The 7,971-nt window shown below is 43.2% G+C and overlaps 1 protein-coding gene across 1 annotated transcript in view; it reads left to right on the top strand.

The window, feature by feature from the left end:
- Positions 1–7,971, top strand: part of fermt3b (fermitin family member 3b) — a 37,102-nt gene that overhangs the window by 14,829 nt on the left and 14,302 nt on the right. The window lies entirely within an intron of this gene.

The raw sequence follows: 7,971 nt of genomic DNA, 5'->3' as shown, positions 1-7,971 counted from the left end.
CTATCTGTAAAGACAGTATAGAGTGTAAAACTGTGTGTGTGTAAACTGAATTTCCTCCTTGGGAAAGGCAAGTTTATTTATATAGCACATTTCAACACAAGGCAATTCAAAATGCTTTACAAAAATGAAAGACATTCAGAAACATATTATGAAATGACATTTAAAAACACTCATTTAAAAGCAACAATATAAAATGGCATTTAAAAACACTCATGGCCCTTTAGTTATTTCAAGTGTTTCATGCTAAACGAACCCCCCTTTGGAAAAATCTAATCCGACCCCATGGTACCTTTTAGTTATCGGCCGAAACTATTCCTCTTTTTTAAATGCATATATTTCAGTTTACCTTGTCTTTCTAGGACTTTTTTGGTATCCTCCGTGAACCAGGGTCTTGAAACCAAAACAAATTCCTGCACCCCATGGTACCTTTTAGTTTTCGCCAAAACTATTCCTCTTTTTTAAATACACATTAGTTAAGTTAAGTTTAAGTAAAGAAGAAGTTTCATCTTCTTCTTATATACAAAACATGTCTCTAAAGTGTTTGGCTCGAAATACCAAACAGCTCATGCATTGTATCATGCAATTAAACCCTTCTGTTTCAGCCCTGTTTCAAAAGTGCTGATTCTGTGTCTGTAGCTTTAAATGCAAATGAGCAGCTGCTGGCCACGCCTGTCTGAGAGATGATTGATTAAAAAAAACACAATGGTGCTCTAGGAGGAGATTCAGGTGACAAGGGGCCTTTCTCATTTCACTAATTTCCCCTCCTCGACTCCTAGGCCGTTTCTCAATTGCGAGGATGCTTGCTTGGTAGCACATGTCTTCCGAGTCACTTGCTTCAGAAGCTAGGCAAGAATCCTTCCTGGCATTCGGAAAACGAAGAGTGGAACAGGCTAGCAAGTGTGCAGGTGTGCGTCATATGAGAGGCCCCGCCTTACATTTTCCGCCACAGATTTGGGAAATTGGTCCGTGCGCAAAGCATTGTGGGGATTTTAAGGACGCGAAGTCCCATGTGCAGCCTCGAAATTACCCCCAAACCAAGGACGCGGCCTCAGTGGAATTCCAAGTATGCTGGAGATTGGAACAGTCCTTCGGCGGCACTCGATTACGTAGCATCCTTGAAATATTGGCTTGGAAGCCAGTTTCCTCGAGATTGAGAAACGGCCCTATCCTCATGTCTTAGTCCCACAGGAGATGCGAGCCATGCGAGCGGAGGAGCCGAGGAGGGGAACCAATGAGAGAGGAGGGGAAGCAGCAGGCGGTTAGAGAAATGAGAAATCCTCTCCTCTGAGCGGTCATTTTAAATAGACGTCCATTAATGATGCAGGAGGCACAGCCCTCTGTCTGATGGACAGAACTGTGTTCATGATGATTTATATATTTACTTTTCATTAATTCACAGTGCGGTATAATGAGACATAAACAGAATACAGATTCCGACATATACACACATATATATATATATAGGTATATATATATATTTATATAAATAGTACATTACATTGCATTTAGCTTACGCTTTTATCCAAAGCGACTTACAATAAGTGCATTCGACCAACAAGATACAAACTTGAAGAAAACAGAATCATATAAGTACATCAGGTTTCATAGAGCTAAAACATTTCAAGTGCTGCTCAACTGGCTTTAGATAAGCCAGTCCTTTATTAGTAGCCTATATAAGTGCTTTGTTAGCAATTCTTTGTTAGTAATTCTATCGCTCGAAGTGGAGTCAAAAGAGATGAGTTTTTAGTCTGCCCCGGAAGATGTGCAAGCTATCTGCTGTCCTGTTTTCAATGTGGAGCTCATTCCACAATTTTGGAGCCAGGATATACAATTTCAGAATCAAACAAGTATGAGAGCACTCACAGCACAATAACGTAACACTATCAGAGACTGGATATATATTATTGATATGCAACAACCCGTTGCTGCAGATACACGCTTTACAACATCAGGAAGACACATCCCCAACTGACACAGAAAGCGACGCAGGTTCTGGTCCAGGCTCTCGTCATCTCACGCCTAGACTACTTCAACTCCCTCCTGGCTGGTCTACCTGCATGTGCCATCCGACCTCTGCAGCTCATCCAGAATGCAGCGGCTCGTTTGGTCTTCAACCTTCCAAAATGTTCACACACCACTCCGCTCCTCCGCTCCCTTCACTGGCTTCCGGTAACTGCTAGAATCCACTTCAAGACACTGGTACTTGCTTATCGTGCTGCGAATGGATCTGGCCCTTCGTACATCCAGGACATGGTTAAACTGTATACCCCAGCGCGTGCACTACGCTCTGCATCAGCCAAACGACTCGCTGCACCCTCGCTGCGAGGGGGACCCAAGTTCCCATCGGCAAAAACACGTGGGTTTGCTATCCTGGCTCCAAGATGGTGGAATGAGCTCCCCATTGACATCAGGACAGCAGAAAGCTTACACACCTTCCGGCGCAGACTGAAAACTCATCTCTTTCGACTCCACCTCGAGCGATAGAATTACTAACAAAGAACTGCTAACAGAGCACTTATATACTAATAAAGGACTGGCTTATCTAAAGCCAGTTGAGTGGCACTTGAAATGTTTGGCTCTATGAAACCTGATGTACTTATATGATTCTGTTTTCTTCAAGGTTGTGTCTTCCTGGTCGAATGTACTTATTGTAAGTCGCTTTGGATAAAAGTGTCAGCTAAATGCAATGTAATGTAATAATGTAATGTAATCCCACCCCCCCCCCCCCCCCCCCTCGGGTCGCTACAATGAGGAAATAAAATTACGGGCCAAAGGTTTTATTTACAAGTATTACAAGTAAGCATAGGACACCAAACCAACTGATACCTGTCCGTCCGCCGCATCTACGCGCACACACACACACACACACACACACTGTACCACACGCACCTACACACTGTTAAACACGCACCTACAGCTCCTAAACTAAGCATATAATATCAGGCTACAGCCGTTGTGCATTTTATTATGTGAAGCACTAAATGGTTTTAGACAAATATCGACTCTTTGTTTGTAGATATCTACTAAACTAAAGCAAATAAAGAGAGTAATAATGTAGGCCTGTTATACTGAGTGATATATATTATACACACTGCTCTGCTTTCTGCACAGACCTCACAGCTGTTCTCACTGTAAACATTGCGTTGCGATGATAGCAGTTAATAAAATAATATCCAGGGGATGCATGCAGAACTGTCATTGGCTGAGATAAGTCCGGCCGTGCGTAACGACTCTTTGGAACATCACTGTTGCCGGAAATGCATCCGCAGAGGAGCCGTGGAGGACCCATCAGTGTATCCTCGGTTATAGCTCCTCCAGAGAGCCTCCTCGACGCTCGATCCTCGCTCCTTGATGTGCATTTAGAGAAATTGGATGCCTTCAACATGGCGCGCCGAAAACCATTTCCGGGGCCGTTTCTCAATCGCGAGGACGCTAGCTTGGTAGCACATGTCTTCCGAGTCACTTACTTCAGAAGCTAGGCAAGAATCCTTCCTGGCAAACGAAGGAACGTCGGAAAAGGAAGAGTGGAACAGGCTAGCAAGTGTGCATCATATGAGAGGCCCCGCCTTACATTTTCCGCCACAGATTTAGGGAAATTGGTCCGTGCGCAAAGCATTGTGGGGATTTGAAGGACGCAAAGTCTACCCATGTGCAGCCTCGAAATTTCTCCCAAACCAAGGACGCGGCCTCGGTGGAATTCCAAGTATGCTGGACATTGGAACGGTCCTGCTGCGCCACTTGATGACGTAGCATCCTTGAAATATTGGCTTGGAAGCCAATAGAGAACCGCAGTGACGCGTCGCAAAACCCGGAAGTAAGTTAGCATTTTTAGCACTTCCGGTTCCTTCGTCAAAAAGCAATGCATTTTTTCCATAGGGTTTTGGAAAATAGCTCAAAATAAGGTCTGTGGTTCACACAAATTTAAGAGATAAATCACGTTTTGTTCTACGACATTACACTGTAAATACATCAGCAGTGACCCCACTGGTGATTTTTGAAGAGTTTACGTGTCTGAAAAACGATGGTTGTTACCGAGTGGCGGAATAGGACTACAGAAATTGTCGAGGCCGTTGTACGTCATTACGCCTAACACGTAAACACTCCAGCTAAGTTTGTTTTCCCCTGCGTTCTGCTTGAAAGCAAGTACCTGCCTATCTTTAGTATCTGTATATCTATATCTGACCATTAGAATCTGTATTTTTGAAATTGTCGTTTTTAACACCGTAGTTTTGCAAATTATAGAATAATTAATTACCAGTGTTTTCCAATTTTACTCGGCAGTTCGTTTCGTTAGCTAACGTTAGCTAAAGCTAGCGCTACTAGGTAGCTACGCAATGGTTTGTTGCTTTGCTCCGGGTTGCAGCCACAGCACAGGTCTTCGCATGAAACGTGCTCGTTCTATCGTTTCCCGGCCAATGTTTTCCAAAGGAGAGTCTGGATTCGTGCCATGAGGTAAGCTGACGTTACATTTTTGTCCATGTCACGGTGAAATGTAAATGATGGGTAGTGACTGTATCGCCGTTTTAGAGATGGCGCTGCTGACAAAACCGCAACATAAGTAAAGATAATGAATACATCCTATTAAAACCTGTGTGGCTTATATGATAAGTCTAATTAGTACAAGCAGCATAACGTTTCACCATGTAACTAAAGATTGTAGTCAGGGAAATCAGTTTGACATATTGAACTAATAACATCACCTCTGGCTGGCAGAGAACTCTCTGCTCCATAGCTTCTCTTGGACGTAAAATCACATGTACATTTTACATTTATATTCAATTTAATATTCCATCCCTCACATACTTTTGTATATATAATAACTTATATTTTGTTTTTCTTGTTATGCTGCTGCAACACAAACATTTCCCAAATTGGGATCAATAGAGTAATATCTTAATTAATTAAGAAATATAACTATTATAATTAGTGTAGCAGCTGACACCTATTTTCAATATGGATTAATCTACCATTTATTTCTTTAGTTCAATTTTCATCTATAAAAATGTCAAAATAGTGAAAATGTTCACGAGACAAAGTGCAAGGTTATATCTTTAGATGTTTTGTTTTAGCCTATGTACTGTATGTCTTAATGCTCTTATATGTGACGGTGTGACTTCCATGAAACTAATATTTTATATCTTCCCAACAGACGAGCTGACAGGAAGCCTAACACTCTAACAACCACAACATTGCAAAGGCGAGTAAATGTAAATTAAAAACTATTCACAATTTTTGTATTTCTTCTTCTTTCTTGCAGTGAGGTGAAGCTGACCTTGCACTTGGTGCCAGTAAGGATGTTCCTCACGCAGGCTGAATCTTTCTCCCTCCTTACTGACACAGAAGCCCTTGATTTGCAATGCTTCACTAATTGTCATTTCCCTGGCTCCGTAGGGACACTTTACCTCCAGCACAGCGGAAGACCCTACCAGACCATCTGGAGATGCCCCCAACACTCCTGATTGGGAGAGCCACAAACCTGACTCATGGACCTGCATCTGGGTTGCAGTGGTGAATGCCCTGACATCCTCACATTCATTCATAGTCCCCCACTGTACAGACAACACCATCAAGGGCCTGTTGTTGCCCTAGCACCCTGGCAATAAGGGAAGCAGTCACACGCTTTGACCTCAGGACAGCTCCAAAGTTGCTGGCAGTCAACCTTCCTTTCCTGAACAAATGCCAGTTTGGGTTGGTTCGCTGACCAGTGGTAGCCACCTGCAATACCCTCTGTTGCTCCTCAGACAATGCCATGCTTGCCACAATTGCCTCAGGTCCCTGATGCCCAACAGATTTGAGAATTTCAGGAACAGTAAGTGTTTCCAAGCTGTAGTGTTCCTCTTCTGGCTCGGGGGAGAGAAGCCAAGAAATTCCTGAGAACCTGCCCCCGAGTCTGTCCCTCAGCCAGTCACGATCTTCGGAGGTGGGCTCTCTTGTCAGCGGGTTGAATGAGTTATTGGTTGGAGGAAATAGCTCCTCCACTGAATGCGTACATTTAGCTGCCTTTGGCTTCTTCTACTGACAGGGGGTGTCAGTGCAGCTGAAATTGTGGATGGCAAAGATGGCTAATGCAGCCGCATGACTGCATTTCCATTCTCCACGTGGGCATTCACATTTTGTGGAGAGAATTCCCTCTTCTCCTGTAGATACCTGTGGTGGTGGGATTGTTTTATTATTTAAAAATATATTTACATTTGTAATGCCTTCCCAATTATCCCTTTAAAGGTCACATGTCATGGCCATTTCCACTGATCATAATTCCATTGTTGAGGTCTACTAGAATAGATTTACATTGTTCAATGTTCCAAACTCACATTGGTTTCGCATACAGCATCTCTGTATAGTATGTGTATTCAGCAGTATTCACTCTCTCCACTAAACGGCTCGTTGCAGCTCTTGCCCCCCCCCCCCTCCCTGTGAGCCCAGTGTGTTCCGATTGGTCGGGACCAGTCGGGACGTTGTGAATCGCGCTGAGCTCCGTGGAGGTGTTATTTCCTTGTTTAGCGATACACAGCGAAACACAGCCAAACTCACCCTGAGCACACACAAAGTCACAGCCGAAGTAAAAACAATAAGTGTGGCTTGATATTGAGTAAGAAAAAGGTTGATAAAAGCTGTGAGAATGGGTCTGCAGAGAGAATTTCGCCGCGATCCCAACTGTCTGTTATCAGCCTGCAGCCCGGGAGGAGAAATCAGCAAAGCTGCTTGCACTGAGTGTGTGAGGAAGTCCGTGGATTGGTCAATTTGGACCAATCAGCGGGGGCTTAACGTAACGGCTCCGCGGACGTAACGTAACGGCTCCACGGATTGGTCCATTTCGTTCCGGGGACGACATGACATCATGATGTACCCGGAAGAATCAAATGGACAGTGACGTATCTCCAACGAGGCGTTTTGGGGAGGTATTTTCTGTTTTAGAGTTTTACTCGCTACATGGTGTACTTTGAGGGTTTTCACTCTGCACACCGTTTACATGCATAAAAACCTTCATAACACACAAGGGGACGGGTAATAACCGGAAAAGCATGACATGTCACCTTTAATTGTTTATAGCTTACTGTATGTTTATTTCATGGATATTTCTGTGTTTTCTGGTGTGTAATATTTGTAATCTTGGGGCCTCTTCTCTTTAACGTCTACATGCTACCACTGGCTCAGATAATGAAGAACAACAAAATAAGTTACCATAGATATGCAGATGACACACAAATTTACATAACAATTTCACCAGGAGACTATGCTCCAATTCAAACACTGAGTAAGTGCATTGATCAAATCAATGACTGGATGTGTCAGAACTTTCTCCAATTAAACAAAGATAAAACTGAGGTAATGGTTTTTGGAGCCAAGGCAGAACGTATAAAAGTTAGCGCTGAGCTTCAGCCTGCAATGTTCAAAACAACAGATAGAGCCAGAAATCTAGGTGTAGTCATGGACTCTGACCTGAGTTTCAACAGTCACATTAAAACAGTTACTAAATCAGCCTACTATCACCTAAAGAATATATCTAGGATTAAAAGACTAATGTCACAGCAGGATTTGGAAAAACTTGTCCATGCTTTTATCTTCAGTAGACTGAACTACTGCAATGGTGTCTTCACAGGTCTCACTAAAAAATCTATTAGAAAGCTGCAGCTGATTCAGAACGCTGCTGCTCGAGTCCTCACTGACACTAAGAAAGTGGATCACATCACTCCTGTTCTGAAGTCTTTACACTGGCTTCCTGTGTGTCAAAGAATAGATTTCAAAATACTGCTGCTGGTTTATAAAGCTTTGAATGGTTTAGGCCCAAAATATATTTCTGACCACCTGCTAAATGATGAACCATCCAGATCTCTCAGGTCTTCAGGGACTGGTCAGCTTTCTGTCCCCAGAGTCAGAACTAAACATGGTAAAGCAGCGTTCAGTTATTATGCTCCAAATATCTGGAACAAACTCCCAGAAACCTGCAGGTCCGCTGCAACTCTTACTACT

Source organism: Gymnodraco acuticeps, unplaced genomic scaffold (assembly GCF_902827175.1).
Source record: "Gymnodraco acuticeps unplaced genomic scaffold, fGymAcu1.1, whole genome shotgun sequence".
NCBI classification, from domain to species: domain Eukaryota; kingdom Metazoa; phylum Chordata; class Actinopteri; order Perciformes; family Bathydraconidae; genus Gymnodraco; species Gymnodraco acuticeps.
The sequence above is the reverse complement of the archived record's forward strand: the minus strand, read 5'-3'. Positions and strand labels throughout refer to the sequence as shown.